The sequence below is a fragment of the Bombyx mori genome, chromosome 23 (assembly GCF_030269925.1).
Source record: "Bombyx mori chromosome 23, ASM3026992v2".
NCBI classification, from domain to species: Eukaryota; Metazoa; Arthropoda; class Insecta; order Lepidoptera; family Bombycidae; genus Bombyx; species Bombyx mori.
The window spans coordinates 2,451,225-2,472,713 of NC_085129.1; the positions used below are offsets into that span (position 1 = coordinate 2,451,225).

Consider the following 21,489-nt stretch of genomic DNA (forward strand, 5'->3'; position numbering starts at 1 on the left):
AAAAAATCATAGAGTACCCACAGCGTTCGTGCTAGGAAAAATAGTCTACTGAAACCATAGCCGTTACAACGTTGTTACTATACTGTATTAGGTCTCGCGTTGTAGTAGGTCCCGCGTTGTAGTAGGTCTCGCATTGTAGTAGGTCCCGCGTTGTAGTAGGCCACGCGTTGTATTAGGTCTCGCGTTGTATTGGGCCTCGCGTTGTAGTAGCTCTCGCGTTGTAGTGGGCCTCGCGTTGTAGTAGGTCTCACGTTGTAGTGGGCCCCACGTTGTAGTGGGCCTCGCGTTGTAGTAGTTCTTGCGTTGTAGTAGGCTTCGCGTTGTAATAGGTGCCGCTGGTGTCCCGGAATACCCCGCTGGGCCAGAATCAGCCTGCCGAGTCGGGATGCGATTTACCGCCAACCAGTTGCTCTATTATTGATACTCCTTGGCGGTGCGCTAAAGTGCTGGTAGCGCGCCGCACCACCTCTACCCCCTTAGGTCGCTCCGTGACCTTCACTGGGGGGAAGCCGCCACCTACAGGGGCCGGGATGAGCGAGTGTAATCTCTCCTCCGACCCCCGGCTCGATGGCGACGGATTGGTGCGGAAAGGGAAGAGCTCTCCCTCTCTCGTTCCGCCACCTCCTTCTGCAATATGGTGGACTCGCAGAAGTTGAGCATCGCTTTCCAGGAAGCATTGCTGCCGAGCATCGTAGCGCGGCGCGCGACGCGCTGTAAGGAGAGATCCTCCCCTATGTCGACCTCCGCAGCGCGGCGACGTTCTCACGGGTCAGGGCGTGGCACCAAACGGGTAGAGTGCCATAGACCGCATCGGGACCCCCGACTTTTGGAAGAAGCCGACACAAAGAGCCGGCCGTCGCCGAGGGCCCAATTTCTCGAAATGAGCGCGGGAGATCCATCGACCATCCAGTTCGAGGCCGAGGTACCTCAGACTGATTACCCCGACTCCGATGCGAACGCCTCCGATCACGATGTAATATTTTTTAATTGGGTTTTTTCAAAATGTCTCGCGTGCCGGATCATATCTTACAGCGGGCTGGATCCAGCACGCGGGTCGGTTGTCGCCCATATTATATGGTCTAAGGAGACCACGGCTCAAGATACGAAATCGGATTTTAAGTAGGAAAATAATGGGGCAGTACAGAGTTAGAATGGCGAAGTAGCCTCTGATTGGTACCCGGGTAGACTACTATTAGGGAAGATCTTCTGGTCGCATAGGAATATCTACTATCTTGGCCCTAACATGGCTGCACTGAGCGTTTTAATTTTCGAAGTGTAAGTCAAATAAAATAAGAAAAACGGCCGCTTTTAATGAAATTTACTATGTTAATATTTAAAATAAGAATATATAAGTCTTCAAAGCGGAACCCTCATACATACAAATTTGCGTTCATACACAAAAATATTCAGGGTTCCTCGTTCTCGGTTGAATACAAAATAACCACTTTGTACAGAGTAGCTATCGCGTATATACTGCGGCGGCGAATGCTTATATAAATAAATACAGTTCAATTTACGGGTGCCGTATAATAACGGATTCCAATATTAATTTACTGACTGATTCGATGGTGTTAGCGCCCCTGACTGTTAGCGCCGGATTAGATTCTCAAATTGAGCAAACATTCGTGTCCTGAACAGATTTGTTTGCTGCTATGTCTGAGGGTATATCTTTTTTTTCCTTCCTATTCTAGTGACCTCGAGGGGTCATGCAAAATTCATCGAGCGAGTAGGTGAGCTCACGGGGCTGGTGGTCTCTAGTCTGTGGACGTTACAAACACTAGCCCCAACAAGAGCAGTGTTTCGCAGCATCTACCACCGGATCGGAAACGGGATCCATTGAGAAGATCCGGCGAGAAACTCAGTGGGCTGTGTCTATGGGTTAATCTAAGATATAATTAAGGTTTTAGGCATCACAATGTACACGCCGTTCATCTCTAGAAACATCACATCGCAGTCTCAAGACAGCGGTAGACGAAGACGTATGTGAGTTAAATATCAACATAGCGCCAACCCAATCAATATATTTCTATAGGTGTTGTAAAAGGCGACTAAAAGATGTACTGTAGAAGATAAGACAGCGTTCTCCCAAAACACAAACGATAAAAATACAGCTTCACAATTGATCCTAAAAGAAACAACATATCTGGGCTTCGGTCTTAAATTTGTAATAGTTTTTAACAGTCTCCCAAAAAGGTTCGACTTCAAAACTGTTTTTGATGTGCGTTCCCTCAGAACCATTTTCTAAATGAATCGATTTTGATTACTCCTGTTTGTATTTTAAAGTTGGTGCTTCTGATCTGTCTCATTTCAATTTCATCAAGATCTGACCAATCGTTTTTGAACTATCTATAATAATGCATATTTAATTAACTTCGACCGCATTGCAGATATTCTCTTTTTACTTTGTGTAATTCGCTGTCCTTTTTCTTCTTAAAAATCTGTATCATGTATAGTATTTTACATGCGTAAGTCAATAAATAGCCGACCGGCTTTTAATAGTGGTAGGGTGCCTAAGCCCGCACGGTGGGTACCGTAATTCTGCCTGTTTCTGCCGCAAAACACAGCTATTACAGTATAGGATTAAGACTTCAGCCTCAATCAATATTGTGGTGTATACTTTGACAACCACTGACAACCAGGCTCATAATGAACTCGTCGATTGGTTTGCGCAATAAATAAAGAATGCGCAAATTGTACTCGATATTCAAGTTGATTTATGTTTAATAATTATTAATAAACTTTTTTTATGCCTGCACGTGTCATTGGCAATATGATCATTGCAACCAATGTCTCACAATAGAAGCGGCTGTATTGATTATTTAGTACCGATCCCCTTAGATCAGACTTAATTATTTTTTTTTAGTGGCTTCTGGAGCCCATAGACATCTACAACGTAAACGCGCCACCTACCTTGAGATATAAGTTCTAAGGTCTCAAGTATAGTTACAACGGCTACCCCACCCTTCAAACCGAAACGCATTACTGCTTCACGGCAGAAATAAGCAGGTTGATGGTACATACCCGCGCGGACTGACAAGAGGTCCTACCACCAGTAATTACGCAAATTATAGTTTTGCGGATTTGATTTTTATTGCACGATGTCATTCCTTCACCGTGAAAGTCAATTGTGAACATTTGTTGAGTACGTATTTCATTAGAAAAATTGATACCCGCCTGGGATTCGAACACCGGTGCATCGTTCGAAACGAATGCACCGGACGTCTTATCCTTTAGGGCACGACGACTTCATTCTAAACTAGGCTTCAGCTAAAGCGAGTCACGGGCATAAATGAGAAACAATAAGAAAAATTTTCAACACTGTTTTTTTTTTTCATTTTTTTTTTTTTTTTTTTTTTATTGCCTTTGTAGGCAGACGGGCATACGGCCCACCTGATGGTGAGTGGTTACCGTCGCCCATGGACTTCAGCAATGCCAGGGGCAGAGCCAAGCCGCTGCCTACCGCTTAATACTCTCCACAAGCCTCGTTTGAAGAAGGACATGTCATAGCGCTCGGGAAACACCGTGGAGGGGAGCTCATTCCATAGCCGGATGGTACGTGGCAAAAAAGATCTCTGGAAACGCACTGTGGATGACCGCAGTGGCTCCAGGTAGTATGGATGAACTCTACTCCGGTGGCGGGCGGTGCGATGGTAAAAACGAGATGCTGGTATCATCTCGAACAATTCCTCAGAGCACTCCCCATGGAACATACGGTACAAAATACAGAGGGAACCGAAGTCCCTCCGCAGACCCAGAGGCTCCAAACGATCCGAGAGAATGGGATTATCGACAATCCGAACGGCCCTCCTCTGTATGGAGTCAAATGGAAGAAGCTGGTATTTGGGAGCCCCAGCCCAGAGATGGGAGCAGTACTCCATGCGAGGCCGGACTTGTGCTTTATAAAGCAAAAGTCTTTGTCCAGGCGTGAAGTACCGCTTCGCTCTGTTGAGGACTCCCAGCATTTTGGACGCCAACTTGGCTTTGCCTTCCAAATGACTCCGAAACTGGACATCGCTCGAAATGTCGACCCCAAGTATCCCGATACTCTCGGAAGGTTGCAGGGATACTCCTTGGAATTGCGGCGCCATGACAAAGGGGTCCTTCTTCGCAGTGAACGCGCAAACTTGTGTCTTTATCGGGTTGAATTGAACCAAGTTCAATTCACCCCATTCGGAGACTCGCCCCAGAGAGTTCTCCACTTCAGACACAAGTTTTGATCGTCTCTCTTGCACCACGCTCCGAGAGAGACTCTGATGGCCGATTTCAATAAATTAAACACCTCTTAAACAACGACAAGAGCCAATAAACATCCAAATTTATAATTGATGATACCGACAGAGACAGAATTAAACCAATTTTCCATCATCATTCGTAAGTAGGGTAGTTCAACAAAAAATCTCAGAGATGGGGATGAATTTTAATGTTAATATGAATACACGATAAGGTTAGTATGCAAAAGAATACCTACACCACTGGAAACATAATCTAAACGTCACTTTTTTTATTTATAAAAAAACAATTTGGAGCACACGCAAACTTTTAACACAAAATAAAATTCATCTGGCGACACAGAACTTATTATAAGAATTTTAACGAAAACTAAAAAAAAAGAAGCAAAGCGTGTTACCGAAACATTCAAAAGGCGATTTTTGATTTGACAATGACATGGAATAAAGAAATTATAATATAGTGACGTCACGATTGATAATGATAAAGCAATGATGATGAACACCGGCTCGATGTCATGTTCAGCATAAGTGCATGTCAGTGAAAGTCTTCTTGTCCTTGAAAACTGGCCCCCAGGAACCGTAGTCTTTCTTCTGTTCCTGCTGCTTGACCACCTGATAAGTTGGTGAAGCTGGCTTCCTGAAAATTCGAAAGAACATTTTCAAAATATCCTCAAAACACGCGTAGCCATCGATCATGATTGCGCTGAAATTTTTAAATCAACCTTGTTATTTTACGCGCCATTTTTCAACACAAATACACGACTGGTTTGCAAGTTAATCGAATGCATTGTAATTTTATTAAAAAGGTGCTTTAGAAATAAAAATACGTTTATTGAGTGGAAGAGAATAGTAAATATCATCTATTTATGTATCATTCGAGGGCACAGATATTTATGGTCTAACAAACACATCGAATTATTTGTTAATTTTATATTCTCACATCATTCCATGCGACAAGGTCGAATTTATATACCAACTGTACAAGGTTCGAGCTATTGCTTATATTACCAGCCTATCATACAAACTATTTTTAGGATTGACATTCAATTAGTTTAATCTCACTACCTTGAAACTAAAATACATCATTATCTTATTGTAACTTATGTGGCTGCTACAGATTCCTAATTATTGAGAAAACGTAAATGGCGCCACCCACCTCGAGACAAGAGTTGTAAGGTCTCAGTTTTAATAGTTACAACGGCTTCCCCACCCTTCAAACCGAAACGCATTATACATCTACAACATCCACAACGTAAATGTGCCACCCCATTTACGTTGCAGATGTCTATGGGCTCCAGTAACCACTTAACACCAGGTGGGCTGTGAGCTCGTCCACCCAACTAAGCAATAAAAAATTTTATGAAAATATTAAATATGCAACAGTCAGGATGATGGTGGTATCCATAATCACGCTTAGCCCTACCATTAGTACTGTGTTATTTCCTTTCCTGCATAATTCTCCTAAAACATTTTATAACTTCTCCACATTTCTCATAAAATGATTAACAAAATATATACAGGGTGTAGTATTTTCTTCGGTTTTCGTGAATGGCTGACATAATCTAAACTAAAAAATGAGTTTTTTTTCTACCTATGCTGATAGCCTTGAGAGGCTATTTCAGCTTCACCCTAACATGTAGGTGTGCTCACGGGGTTCAAACCGGAGTGTTGCTAACACTGGCCCTAGCAAGAGCAGTGCTTCGCAGAATCTACCACCGGATCGGAAACGCGACCCACTAAGAAGATCCGGCGAGAAACTCAGTGGGCTGTGTCTGAGGGTTAATTCGGTCGTCGAGCCCTTCGTCGCGAGCGACGAACTCGACGAGGACGGTGATCGGGAAATGAGATGTTAAGCCGTAAACTTAATTTGAAATAAAATACGGGGTGTTTTTTTTCTCTCGGATAAACTTACTTCATAGGAGCGGCCACATCAAAAGACTTGCAAGCGTAATTGGCCTTGTTGGCGGTCTTGCATTCATCTCCACGAGCCATGGCTGCTAGCATTCAATTTTATCTCTTTCACTCGTGTTAAGCTGACACCGGTGGAAGGCGGATGGACGATGGGGGTGAGGGGAGTTCAGGGACCTGGCGTCTAGGGCACGTGTTGGATGTGGGTGAGTACCGCGTGTTCTAGGCGGTTCCCAGTATTGGCGCGGCGACTACCCTTCCTGGTGCACAGGTTTTTGGCGAGTCTGAAATAAAAACATACGAAAATTAATTTCTATTCGTTTTTATTATTATTATTAATCGGGATTTTATAATACCACCAATTGTCTAGAATAGATCGCTCTTAGCGAAAATGCCGCTCATTATACTTTTTGATACTTAATGTTTTGCATTTTTTTTATTTGGATGTACAATGCATATTCTCTCTCTCTGTCCCTCTCTCTACTCTCTATAAATAAATTATAGGAGCATTTACGTTCTTGATATCCCAGGGTTCGCAAACCCATCTAAGCAATAAATAAAAATAAATAAAAACAATAATAGAATTTTCATCAGTTTTTGCGAGTCGCAGATAAAGTTAAATATATTTTATTTCGACATTTTAAATCAATTAAGTCTTAGTCGTTCGATAACCACGAGAACTGTGACGCTCGTAACGTCGATTAATAATATAATACAATGAAAATACTTAATGCTAAAGGAACTGTCTGTTACAGTTTTTTTTTATTGCTTAGATGGGCGGACGAGCTCACAGCCCACCTGGTGTTAAGTAGTTACTGGAGCCCATAGACATTCACAACGTAAATGCGCCACCCACCTTGAGATATAAGTTCTAAGATCTCAAGTATAGTTACAGCGGCTGCCCCACCCTTCAAACCGAAACGCATTACTGCTTCACGCCCGCGCGGACTCACAAGAGGTCCTACCACCAGTAAGAAAGTTACAGTAAAAACAATTAAGAATCTGTAGATCTGTATGACATTTCGGACACGATTCTCGGACAATCAACTGATTTAAGCTCACAAACATTCGGCACGTGTCAAAAACAGTCCCTTGTTCGTTATTCCATTTGAATATTCAATGTTGCAGCCGACCTTTACATCGCAAGATTGAAACTCGTGAAAATTTTATCAATATTTAATTCATTCGTCAGTTTACGCCGCCATTTTCTAAGTTGAATGTCATCGGAGCCGGAGACCAGAGGGGGCTTCGTCTATGGTGCAGGGTGTGGGTACAATGGTGTTAGGGGACGCCAGCTTCGGAACTTTCGATTATCATTATTTTCCCTATCTATTCGCTAATAGCCTAGGAGTTATTCCAGCTACGCGCGGACGTATAGGTGAGTTCACGGGCTCAACTTGAGAGAATTTGCTAGCCCGAGATAGCTATAATTAAAGTCGAAATCGCAACCCACTAAGCAGATCCGGTGAGAAACTTAGTGGGCTGTGTCTGTGGGTTAACTTTTAATGAACCTGTTACAATTGTACCTATTCAGTTACACGCAGGAGCAAGTCACCGTTGTCGCCCTTACGGATCCATCAGATCCAATAACTCTTGCATTAGATACCTTCAGCTCTAACACTAGGAGCAGGCTTAGGGATCCCGGTAACCGTACTCGTCGAACTCGGCAAAGAGTTCGACGTGCAACCTAGCCCATGCATGAGCCCGCTGAGTTTCTCGCCGGATCTTCTCAGCGGGTCGCGATTACCATTCGAAAGTTCATTCATTCATTTGCTAAGCAGTTACTCTTGAGTTGTTAGGTCTTCTTCGGAGGCGCTCCGGTAGCTGTTAGCTGATCCCACCGCTCCTGGCTTGCTCAGCCACCTGTCCTGGTGAAACTGGAAGGGCCTCCGGGCCACCAGTAATACTTCAATCGTAAAAAAATACCTATTCCGTTTTGACCGCTCGCTTACTAGAGGGCGCTGGAGTAATGATTGCACACGGGCGCTACATGGGCTAGAGATGCCTTTGCTGGAGGCAACATCAAATTCTATTTTATGTTTCAAACGGAATTGCAGGTTTCCTTCGCAGTAGTAATGAATAGCATGAATATTTAAAAAAATCATACAAAATGACCTTGCGAGTTTCTTACGTAACACCAATACGTTTGTTAAATGTATCCGTAAGCCCATAACTGGATTAACTAGATGACGCAATATGAAGTTGCGTTTGTATCATCCTAATTAAAATATTGTTAACATTTAAAACTAAAGACTGCACAGAGGAAATCCTTGATCATTCTGGATATTAAAATTAAGGACGTCGAAATGTCATCTGTGCGTTTACAACAGAAATTATTTAATCGTCTTTTATTATTAAATTTGTAATCGCCGGGCTCTCGCCGACGCTTGTGTGCTGGTAAACTGGGATTATTAGAGTCGAACTATCCGATGTTCATATAAACCCTCTTCCGAGTTTGAAGATGAGACAAAACTAAGGAACGCGGAAGACAAAGTGACGTGGTGTCTCGCGTCCAACCTATCCCCGTACTTAGTGCAATTTTTTTAACGTTCTCGATAGCGTAAAAGTTAACTCAAAGGATGCAGTTGGAACAGCGCCCCTAGCGGCAAACGTTGGCAAACGTTCCAACTCCATACAAATTTGAGTTAACTTTTACGCTATCGAGAACGTTACAAAACTCGCTTTTTTATCCTACCTATGTTAATCCCTAACGTGTAGGTGAGCTTACGGGACTCAAACCGGGAGAGTTGCTAACACTGGCCCTAGCAAGAGCAGTGCTTCGAAGAATCTACCACCGGATCCGAAACGCGACCCACTGAGAAGACCCGGCGAGAAACTCAGTGGGCTGTATCTATGGGTTAATTCACTCGCCGACCCTTCGTCGCAAGCGACGGGTTCGATGAGGACGGTGACCGGTGCTTGTGGTGCCTAAAAAAACTCTTAATGGATCGGGAGGATCCGTAATGACGTGCTTAAGGCGACGTCGACTGCTTACCATTCGGTCTACAGGATCGGGTATGTTATTCCCGTCGCCCACGACAAGAGGGTTTTCATGTCGTGCCGCCTTCTCGAAGTGTTAAGCTCGCAAGCACACAGGCCATTCATAGCTCATCAAGATGACGTCACATATATCCCACATGATACCGTGTAGGTTAAGAAGTGAATGGAATTCATGTAAGCATTCTTGTTTACTGCTGGTAGGACCTCTTGTGATTCCGCGCGGATGGGTACCACCACCCTGCCTATTTCTGCCGTGAAGCAGTAATGCGTTTCGGTTAGAAGGGTGGGGCAGCCATTGTAACTATATTTCAGACCTTAGAACTTATATCTCAAGGTGGGTGGCACATTTACGTTGTGGATGTCTATGGGCTCCAGTAACCACTTAACACCAGGTGGGCTGTGAGCTCGTCCAACCAAATAAGCAATAAAAAAAATAAAAAAGAGCAATTAAATATCGGTAAACAAGATAACATTTGTGATATTTTGTTTTTGATACCACCTGCCTTGAAGTATGAGATCGAAATCTCAACAAAATAAATTTCTGTAAATTCGTTTCCAGAATTTTCCAGAAATAGAGAATTATTTCAAACTAGAGGTCCCGCAGTAGTCGAAATTCGACTATAATTAATTGGAATTGTAAGTTTGTACACTATTATGATTGTATTTTATACATCTATAATCACAAATTTCACCAAGGCTACACTATAAAAAATATTAGCAATGACAAACAATATTTAATCTCAATTTGACAACAGACGTCAAGAACAAAAATTTGACAATAAATAGTATGCATGCGTGTGTGCGTCAAACACATGGTATGTAGTGTGTGTAATGTTTTCTTTATTGATTTAATGTATCTTTTATGCATTATTTAAAAAAATTATTAGCATTGTGCACTTCTTCTCTATATTCCCTAAAGTGTCCTCCGTCCGCGCAATTTTCGTGAAAAGGGATACAAAGTTTTTGCTTCACGTATTAATATATAGATAAATACGATATCGTCGTGACAGCATAGCTTGATCAATCGTATAAACTAAGACGTCATATTGGCGTAAGGAAAACAAACAATCGCAAAACGTGAACATAAGCGGGTTTTCTAACATTAATGGCATTTTGTAAACAGTTAGGTAGGTATATTGCCGGCACGCCAGCAGCGAGTGATTATTCGATGAATATTAAACAAGTATCGGTTCAGTGCAAATAAAATATCTCTAGTTAATTCATGATAACTATTTCTGTTGTCCTCAGGAGGAAAGTTACAAAAAAGAAAGAAAAGAGAGTCCTATCTTTTTAAGACGCTTTTATTAGCTTCATACGTATGTTAGTATGTAACAGAAACTTTGAACATGATTTTGATTTATTTTTATTATAATATTAAAATTAATAAAATATTTTTGGCGGCAAATCTAAAAATTGACGGTAAATTGACTCGATAATTTGGAAGGTTAACGAGAAAGGGAAGATCTTCCACCGAGCTGGTGAAATTGCTTGGTAGGTCGACGGTCTGAATGTTGTTGTTCGGAACTTGTATATTTTATAAGCTTATTTTGAAAATTTCGTAAGCGAGATTCAGACATTTGTCAAATATCGATCTATTGTTTTGTTCGTCAACTACCGCCACAATAGAAAAGAGTTTCAGTTTCCTAAGTGATGCCTCAAAAATTACTGCAGAAAGATGTGTTTGGTTCTGCCCAGCGGCTTGGCTCTGCTTCTGGCATTGCTGAAGTCCATGGGCGACGGTAACCACTCACCATCAGGTGGTCTGTGAGCTCGTCCACCGATCTAAGCAAAAAAAAAACCCTAAAAATAGAACCCTATAAAACGTATTATAAATCGCTGAAAAGTAAAAAATATAAGTTCATGCAAAATGATGTTACATAATTTATATGTAATATGTGTAATATAGCGAGCTGTATTATCGTCTTAATCAATGTATTTCAGATAACCTTTAGGTGGACATGATAGGTGCACTGCTAATTCAACTTTATTTGGTACAATTTAGGCCATGACGATGATAATGACATAAAAGACACTGTCAGAGTTGATAGAGTAAAGAGTCTATAAGATAATAAATAATAATAATAATAATAATAAATATTTACTAACAATCACGCCACGTTAACTGGTCCCGTGATAAGTTCGTAAAAAACTTGTGTTACAGGTACCAGATAACGGAAATAAATATAAGATTTTTTATTATACACATACATATTTGATATACATCCATAACCCTGGAAAAGACATTTTATATTTATCATACAAATATCTTCGCTTGGCGGGATTCGAACCCGCGACCCCCTTGTGTAGTGACCATGTCACTTACCACTACACCAGACGGCCGCCAAAAATAATAAGATAATTATTTTATAACTTCCTATAAGCCTTCCTGAAAGTGTCGACAGCTGTCGTCAGGTGTCGTCAAACCGACGAACTGGGTTATCTAAGATAGTAAAGGTAACATCTTGACAGAAATGGATCATGTTCTGGAGAGATGGAGAACCTACTGTTGTGACTTATATCGGGACGGAGACAATCTATGCACCGTAAAAAGATGGGATGGCCATCTGTTGGGTCCCTATATACTGCTTTCCGAGGTTGAGTATGCAATACAATAACTTAAGCACAAAGCAGTGGTAATATATACCATGCGGTCCGTGCCACGCATGACCGAGCACTGTGGAGGAAAGTCACATGTGGTCGCGATCCTCAGCAGTGAGGGAACGATGGAGAAAGTAAGCCAGTGTGGCGAGTGGATTTAATATGAATACGTTAGTGAATATATTGATCACTAAATAAAGTAGATAACACGGGCGTGGTGCCGGTAATACCGCTACTGTTCGTACTTCACTGTTTGGAGTAGTAGTGGTAGAATTAACTGATCTAGTAATATCTACAGCAAAATATAACCAAAGCTATATCTTTTTTATTACAGATACCGGTACTCGAGCTCACGGCTGACCTGGTGTCTATAACAACGAGAACGCCGCCACCCACCTTAAGACATGAGGTCTAAGGTCCCATTGCATAGGATGATATATGACTATAGCTAATAATATGACTATAGCTGATATGACTATTGCTAATATGACTATAGCTGATATGACTATAGCTAATATGACTATAGCTAATATGACTATAGCTAATACGACTATAACTAATAACCTCGAGGGATTATGCTACATTCACCAAACTTGTAGACGAGTAACGGGATAATAATAACAGCCTAAGAGACTAACATCTGTGCTAGTAAAAGCAGTATTTCGCGGAATCTATGTATCTTTGGTTCGGAAACGCGACCCACTAAGAAAATCCGGCGAGAAACTCAGTGGGCTGTAGGTTAAGTCACACGCCAAGCCCTTTGTCGCATTCGACGGGTTCGACGAGAACGTTGACCTGACCGGTGCTTGGAATGTCTATAAACACCGAGAAAGAATCGAGAGGGACGGAATTGACGTGTTTAGGGCGACGTCGCCTGTTTATCGTTTGATGGGATAATATCCTACATTTCAAAGGGAAAGTATTACGGCTTCAAGTCAGAAATAAGCAGGGTGGTCGTACCTCACCCATACTGGAAGCTCACTAGTTGCTGTAAGACGAGTAAAGCACATGGTTCTTTCATCACCAATCTAAAGCGCAGACTGCACTAATTTTTCGACATGACTGTACCACAATATTGCACTGCCAAAAAAACGAAAGTATCGAATACAATATTGTGTTGAATATTGAAAAAGATTCGATTGGTTTTAGTTATGACATTGATCAAGAGATGTCGCTGTTTCACAAAAAAACAAATTAGGAAAAAAGAATGTGTCAAATAATCTCTCAATGGCAAATAATTATACATTGTATCTTTACTGCAACCTTTTACATCTAGAATTAATTTAAGCAACGTCGAAAAGGAATTCACATTACAACAAGAATTAACATAAATTAAACCGGGTTATGTATTCTCTTAAAAAAATATGGAACGATAAATAGGCACAATAATCTAAATATAAACATAATGAAAAATATTTATTGACGATTAAAATTAAAAAAAAACAGACTTTTTAAAGTACAGACAGCCGTCATATTAAATTATACTGAGACTACGACCTGTGATGTCTTAATTTTTATTTGTTCTCTTTAGTACAACAAAAAAGAAAGAAAACAGAAAATATTTATCTCTAATTAATGTATATTAATTCACAATTAATTCAAAGGAATAAATAATTATCACTCGTGGTTCTTGTTTTGAGAAAGTGTTGCCACATGCATAAATTCGTGCACGACCTTATTATCTAGCGAGCGCAAGAGAATTTTCGACAAATGAGTCGACTATTATCAAAGCCGGCAATGTGACTTTTGGACAATTATTGGTAAATCAGAAAAACGAATTATTGACTTTGTATTCCATTGGCAGTCACAAAACTCTTCTGAACGACATCTTAGATAAATAACAGGTTAAGTATTAACCATTATTTAATGCAGGTTTTGAAACGTATTCTTTGAAAGAGACGATTATATTCAAATAAATCTGTATTGACATATCAATAACATTTTTTTGTCCAAATGCACAGATTGCCACCTTTGTTAATAGACGACTCAAATCATACACGTCTTAAAGAGGTTATTTCTGTAAAATAAAATCAATTAGCTAACCTTGGCAAGAATTTGTCGGTGATCGCGTATTTTCTCTTCGATTTTGTCATTGACACCTGCGGTTTATCGTTGTATTTCGAAAACTAGACTCCGTGATGTGTCTGTCGGTGAACAGTTCAGCGAACAAATTCCAACTGTCGCGAGTTTGTTAATACACGTTTATATGTAAGCTACGGACACCGGTTATGCCAGGACTTTGAAATTTAAAAGCCCGAACGTTGTAAAGGAATAATAATATAAAGAATACAATTTTTCGAATTCAGTATTCTGTTTATTTTGATTTAAGTCATCTAACGAAGTGCATTGTCTTAATACAGTCTGCAATATATTTTTTATATATTGAGTAGCAACCACCAGTATATGAGATATCTTTATGGTGAAAGAGGTGCTCCTCTTGTGAGTCCGCGCGGGTAGGTACCACCACCCTGCCTATTTCTGCCGTGAAACAGTAATGCGTTTCGGTTTGAAGGGTGGGGCAGCCGTTGTAACTATACTAAGACCTTAGAACTTATGTCTCAAAGTGGGTGGCGCGTTTGCGTTGTGGATGTCTGTGGGCTTCAGTAACCACTTAACACCAGGTGGGCGGTGAGCGCGTCTACCCATCTAAGGAATAAAAAAAATGCAGCTACGAAAATATTTTAATAACGAAAGACAACCGACTTCAACAAAATCAAATGAGATTGCCATAAATTCAGTCGAAGTCGAATATGTATTAATTATGACGACTCAAATATTACAAGGCAGATGTTGATAAATTTTAAATGGGACAGCAAAAAGTTCTGAGGTAACTCACATAAAAACATTTAAAACTAAGACACAAAGTATGGAGAAAGTACAATAAAGATCAATAAGTGTCTGCAGTTCTTTGAAGGAGGTCACTGGTCTTTGAAATATATATTTTTATAAGCCCACTTCCGTTCACTACTGGACATAGGCCTCCCCCAATTCTGCCAAGATAATCGGTCCTGCATCAACCGGAAACCCGCGACCTTTAGCGGGTGGTCGATCCACCTCGTTGGAGGCCTACCCACGCTGTGCTTTATCATTACCACCCGAAAATGTTGGAATGCTTCAAAGAGGTCTCCGTTATAACTCCACGGTTTATGTGAGCCTCAAAAGAATGACGTGTCGCCTGGTTTTCAATTAAACAACATATTTAGTTCAAGGCAGGCAATTACATCCGCATTCTTAACTCGCACAAAGACTTAACAAAGGAGTTTATATATCAACTCAGCCGATTGACAGTTGGAAGTTGACACTAATCTATATATTAACACGTGAAGCCAAAACTTTGTACCCCCCGCGAAAATTGCGCTGACGGAGGAGTATGATATTTCCCACACTTATAGAGAATAAAGAGAAGGAGTGCAGAATGTTAATTTTTGAAGTGAAAACTTCTTTAGAATCGTTGTGATTTCAAACCGGATGCAACGGAAAAAACGACAAGTAAGAGACACAAATACAAAAATGTGTAGGATGAAGCCAGCAAACAGTGAGACAGAAATATACATACTATTTAATACAGCGCCATCTGTGAGATTTTTTAATACTAACGTGTGTATGAAAGCTCTTGTAGTGAATTTTAATTTAGGATTATACGTGAAATCAAAATATCAATTCACAGAGGGCGCTACCTTACAATTATTTACTAATGACAAAATTTTACATATACTTAAGACGTTTAGGATAATTGTATTTTAATTTTGGAAGGTTTCACTTCTACCACGTGTGAATTGCACATATGTATTTTTTTTTAAATTATGTGTGATAAATACATTAAATCAATAAAAAGAAACATTACACACACTACCGTGTATTTGACACACACACACGTATGCATACGATTTGTTTGTTATATATATATAGTCTGTGGTCAAATTGAGAATACATTAAATATTTTGTCTGTATTAATATTTACCTAAAGTCACTGAAGTAGGAAACCTCAAAAACTTTGCACCCCTTTTTACGAATATTGCGCGGACGGAGGAGTATGAAATTTCCCACACTTAGGTATAGAGAAGGAGTGCAGAATGTTAATTTTTTTTTAATTATGCGTAATAAATACATTAAATCAATAAAAAGAAACATTACACACACTACCATATATTTGACACACACACGTATGCATGCATTCTATTTGTTTGTTGTCAAACTTTTCTTATTGCTCATAGTTTGTGGTCAAATTGAGAATAGATTAAATATTATTTGTTTTTATTAATATTTACCTAAAGTGTAGTCTTGGCGAAATCTGTGAGTATAGAAATATAATAATAGTATTTGACAATAGAATCATAATAGTGTACAAACTTATAATTTTAATTAACTATAGTCGAATATTGTATTATATTGTATTGTAGGCGGAAGACGTAACGTGGAACGCCCCTTGGCTAGGTGGTGCGATGACCTCCGCACGGTGGCCGGCAAGAAGTGGATGAGGAGAGCCGCAGACCAGGCTCAGTGGTGTGGATTGGGAGAGGCCTATGTCCAGCAGTGGGCTGTTGATGATGATGATGATGATGATGATAGTCGAATATCGACTACCAGGGGACCACTAGTAACTATTAAATGCGTCTTACAACGTTTCGATCGTCTGTATAGTATCGAGATGTGTACAAAATCACGTATGCTCATAAATACGTAATAAACACGGATTTTTCCGATAGAAAACGTATCGGACCAGTTTTGTGGGTTACACGTTTCGGCTGCATGCTCGTCGTCTGGCGTTGACCTTATGCTGTATCTACTTACAATGTTTATAACACTGAGGTTACCTACCTATTTATTTTTTTCTACCTACATACTTCTGTTTTGTTCGTTGTCACGTATCCCATTGGATTTTTTTATAATTGTATAATTTACTATACTTGAGACCTTAGAACTTGTATCTCAAGGTGGGTGGCGCATTTACATTGCGGATGTCTATGGGCTCCAGTAACCACTTAATATCAGGTGGGCTGTGAGCTCGTCCACCCATCTAAGCAATAAAAAAATAAATAAAAATTGACTTATGGTAGTCGTAAATGCAGTCACCAACTATGAAATATGAGTTTGGCGAAAAACGTCTAGTAGGTACATTTGAAATATGTTATTATTAAATGTGTTATTACGAAATTTGTTTAAAACTACATTATTCGTTCTTTGTGGAAGGAATTCAAATCTGATAGCTTAGCTTAAATAACTAGGTGCGTAGGTTGTTACGTGATTCCGTGATTCGGAACTCAACAAACTCAACAAATGTTCACGATTGATTTCCACGGTGAAGGAATAACATCGTGTAATAAAAATGAAACCCGCAAAATTATAATTTGCGTAATTACTGGTGGTAGGACCTCTTGTGAGTCCGCGCGGGTGGGTACCACCACCCTGCCTATTTCTGCCGTGAAGCAGTAATGCGTTTCGGTTTGAACGGTGGGGCAGCCGTTGTAACTATACTTGAGACCTTAGAACTTATATCTCAAAGGTGGGTGGCGCATTTACGTTGTGGATGTCTATGGGCTCCAGTAACCACTTAACACCAGGTGGGCTGTGAGCTCGTCCACACATCTAAGTAATAAAAAAGATTCCAGCATAGTCGCATCGCTCGATGTGAAAACATCAGGTTTTTTATCAAGAGACAAGAAGTGCTACTTTAGAACGGTTTTTAGTTTTATTCCGTGTTTTACTAGCGGATCCTAAGCTTGTTTTGCGATGATTATCACGAAATACAAAGCTGTATCTTAGTGCAATGAAGTACTCCCATTACCCATTGCTCTTTGATTCCGGTACCACAATTCTACACAGAAATTCCAATAACTGCATAATGTTACAACATGTTTGAAGAAATGAGCGAACATATGTCATTGTGTAACACAAACAAGTTTAAAACATTTCTCTTTTTCTCCATCATTAGATTTAACTTGATAACTTCAAACGCCAAAAAAATCATTACAAATTACCTAATAAGAGATATTGTTAATTTGATAAATGTACACTTATAAAGTATTTTTAAACAATATTATAACGTAAAAGAAGGTAGGTGAGTAAAAGGTAAAGCCGCGGTTATATTCGCTTTTCTATGTAGGTATACAGTAATGTTCTGTATGAATAAAACTACCAAAAGACATCAAGTTAATTAAAAAAAAAACTTTTCTTTCCTTTCGTCCCAAAAGTCGCACTAAGACCGAACCTGAACACGGTTTCGGGACTCCCTCGAATCTGCTTAGGCCGTGCGGTGTTAGACATTCAATGTTCAGTTGTCAATGTCAAATTGACACTTGCCTGGGACATTAACTGTATGGAGGGTAGAGGCAAGGAGAACCGTCTCATATGGGAGAAACTTGAAAAAGTGTCCCACTTTCAGCACTAAATAACAGTTCAAAAATCCTCCAGAATGGCGCTAGCATCGGCATAGGGTATGATATGAATTGAGCAGTTGTTAACTGATTGAAGTATGCTGAGTTAGGAAATTTAATATATTTAATGACTAGAGTAGTTAGTGACAGTGTAATATACAAGACCTCACATGTTTACGTAGTCCAAACTAATTTCGTCAATATAACCTAAAATTATTGGTGTGGTAAAACGTGGAGACATCGATTGCATTTTCTTATCAGCTTTAAATAAAACACTCTACCCAACTCGCAAGTTTTATTTTCGCAAGACTACCTCAACAACAGAAAAATGCTAATGTACCTACGTTCCATTACGTCATTCAGTCACATGACCCAAGTCTTGAGGAATACGACGCTGTTTCTCGCATGGTAACAAACTGGTCTACTTCTAATTCAAAACCGTTGTAGATTAATAATTATTATTTACGCGGGGAGCGGTACTCTCATACTGTGTTATTGCGACGTATTTCCGTTTATTTCGAAAATTCAAAAATAAATTACGCATTTGGGGAATTTCGAATTCGGAAAAACAATTTCGTGACAAAAGTTCTGTTTACAGTGTTTACGATTTTTTGGAGGAACGAAGCTGGGCGAATTGTTTTTTTTTTGCTTAGATGGGTGGAAAATGCGCCACCCATCTTGAGATATAAGTTCTAAGGTCTCAAGTATAGTTACAACGGCTGCCCGACCCTTCGAACCGAAACGCATTACTGCTTCACGGCAGAAATAGGCAGGGTGGTGGTACCCACCCGCGCGGATTCACAAGAGGTCCTACCACCAGTAAATTTTATTTTACTAATTTAAATTTTTCGCAGGCTTAAAAGTATTAAAAGTATTGTATTTTATTGTAAAAGGGGTATAAAGTTGTTGCTTCACGTATTAATATATAGATAAAAAGTGAGAATTTCACCTCTTTTGTTGACAGCGTTTGGGCCGGTAGCTAAAACTACTGGTGGTAGGACCTCTTGTGAGTCCGCGCGGGTATTTCTGCCGCGAACCAGTCATGCGTTTCGGTTTGAAGAGTGGGATAGCCGCTGAAACTATACTGAGACCTTAGAACTCATATCTCAAGGTGGGTGGCGGCATTTACGTTATAGATGTCTATGGGCTCCAATAACCACTTAACACCAGGTGGGCTGTGAGCTCGTCCACCCATCTAAGCAATAAAAAAACTAAAGGACTAAAATATCAATAAATAAACTCGCTCTTTCCATCGTGTAATTGAAAAATGCAACATTATTATTTCAATCGATTCTAAATAGCACGTTGTCGAGGTGAGACGAATGTCGAACGCGATCAGCCTTGGTTAACGTGTCCACGTGTCTTTATATAATGCGTTTACATTAATGTTCTGCATTATTGAGTACATTATTGCATTCCTAATAACTGCATTGCTTTAGAAACAGTGAATATATGTGCACGGCTATATGCGCGGACTAGCGCGTGGGAAGGCGTCGCCTGAAGCAGGTTCTTGACACCACACGAGCGAACCAACCCATAGACAAAGTCCACTCACTTTCTCGCCGCATCTCAGTCGCAATTTGGATACGATGGTAGATTCTACGAAGCACTGCGCTAAGACTAGTGTTAACAAATACTCTCAGATTGAGCATATGAGCTCATCTACCCGTTTGGTCATAGCTGGAATAGTCCTTTAGGCTACCAGCATCTAGGAACGAAAAAAAACTCAGCACCTCCAACTCTTCGACGCATCGTGCTCTCTCGCTGCTATTTCGAAAACACATATATCATGATGGTTTGCACCGATTTGTTAATAGCTGTTGCAAAATTCTTAAGCTATATACTATATAGCTTAAGTAAGGTATATATAATATAGGTATGAATAGTATATAGTATATACTATTCATACCTTACAAATGTTTTGGATTAACTGATAATTTGTACTAAATAAAATACTAGCTTTTATAAGCGGTTTTTCTCGTGTTAGTGTACAAAAATATCAATACCCTCTGAATCACTGCTTTTTTTTCTTCATTATAGGTATGTCCTTTTCTGGACCCTTGACAACGTGCGTGCACACTTTCATGATATAAACAAGTGAAAACTTAACGAACAAACAAACTCACTTTCCGATTTATAATATTAGTATATATTATTATTATCATACTCTAAGTCCAACAATTAGGTAAATTAAGACCTACTATAGTGCACTATGTAATTTTCAAGCACTTTTTTGTGTCAAATAGAAAAATAAAGTTGACAGTTATATTGACAGTAGGCAGGAGATGTCACTTCCAGATTGCAGTGCGTTACCATAAGCAGCGGTTCTTTAACACCATCGATTGGAGGCAACTGATTGAAACCAACAAGCAATACCAAAGCCGCTTCTTTTCAATATAATTTCGTACAAAACTACGAAGAAATTAAGTTCTTTGTGTCCGTGTACTACGTTATCACGTTCCCGAGGTCTTTACAACTGCGTTCAAGGGTACAATGTAGCTAATTTACTTTAAACTCAATGTTAACAATGATATAAAGTCGCATTTCGCACGTAACAGAACACAAAGCGTGCACTGCTGAATAGTTTTCCCCTATAATATTTATTTATCAGCTAATAAAAATCGTTTTTTACCGGTATCTACCGGTTTTCCATGTCTGAACCAACTGCCGGTCTAAAATAGCCGTTCGTTTTAAAAAACCTGGTCATTGAGCTCACAAATACAACAACCTTTCCTACAGCCCAACAAACATCTATGTTTTGAATTTAAATATGATTGGAACTGGGAAAAGGATAAGTTTTAGGACTCACTCTGTAGCTCGTTGATGCACTATTCTATTTTCTCACTGGCGAGAGTGATATGTGCTGATTTTATTGTATTTACACCGGCACCATGTTGTAGTTTTTTTGACACACTTCTTCGCGCCATTTTCACACGCGTAGTTTTTCTTGTAGTATCAACAGGTGGCGTGAAGAGGGGATTGAGGAAGGAATAAGGAAAAGGAAGTCCCAACAATCTATAGGAACATCCTTTCTGCGTCGGCAAGTGAAATCATCACAACATCCCAAATTTGTCGTTCCGAAAATCATAAATCTATTTGTTGAAAACTAGAGAAAAGTAATTTAAATATGCAATACATTATAATCTATGCATTTCCGTGTCGATTTGATTTCACCAGTATCAAGATTAATCGTTGCTATATCCAACACTCCGATATAGCGCCTCAGCTAAATTTTGTGCAAATCAGATGTCTGTGTCCGGTCATCGACACGAGATTGTTTCATTAGTTTTTTTGGTTCCGTACAATTTCATTTTAGTTTTATTTTTTTATTTCGCAATGGCTTAAAGGGAAGCGTCTTATTGCTCATTGAACTATTACTA

The 21,489-nt window shown here is 39.8% G+C and overlaps 2 long non-coding RNA genes across 2 annotated transcripts; one reads left to right on the forward strand and one right to left on the reverse strand.

Moving 5' to 3' along the window:
* Window positions 1-4,403: 4,403 nt before the first annotated feature.
* Window positions 4,404-14,123, reverse strand: LOC101742781 (uncharacterized). The gene is made up of 3 exons (XR_209731.4): window positions 13,779-14,123; window positions 6,142-6,421; window positions 4,404-4,866 (listed from the first exon to the last, which is right to left on the reverse strand). It is a non-coding gene; the product is annotated as an uncharacterized LOC101742781 (long non-coding RNA).
* Window positions 14,124-20,159: 6,036 nt separating this feature from the next.
* Window positions 20,160-21,260, forward strand: LOC110385070 (uncharacterized). Its single transcript, XR_002430419.3, has 2 exons — window positions 20,160-20,597; window positions 21,063-21,260. It is a non-coding gene; the product is annotated as an uncharacterized LOC110385070 (long non-coding RNA).
* Window positions 21,261-21,489: the final 229 nt, after the last annotated feature.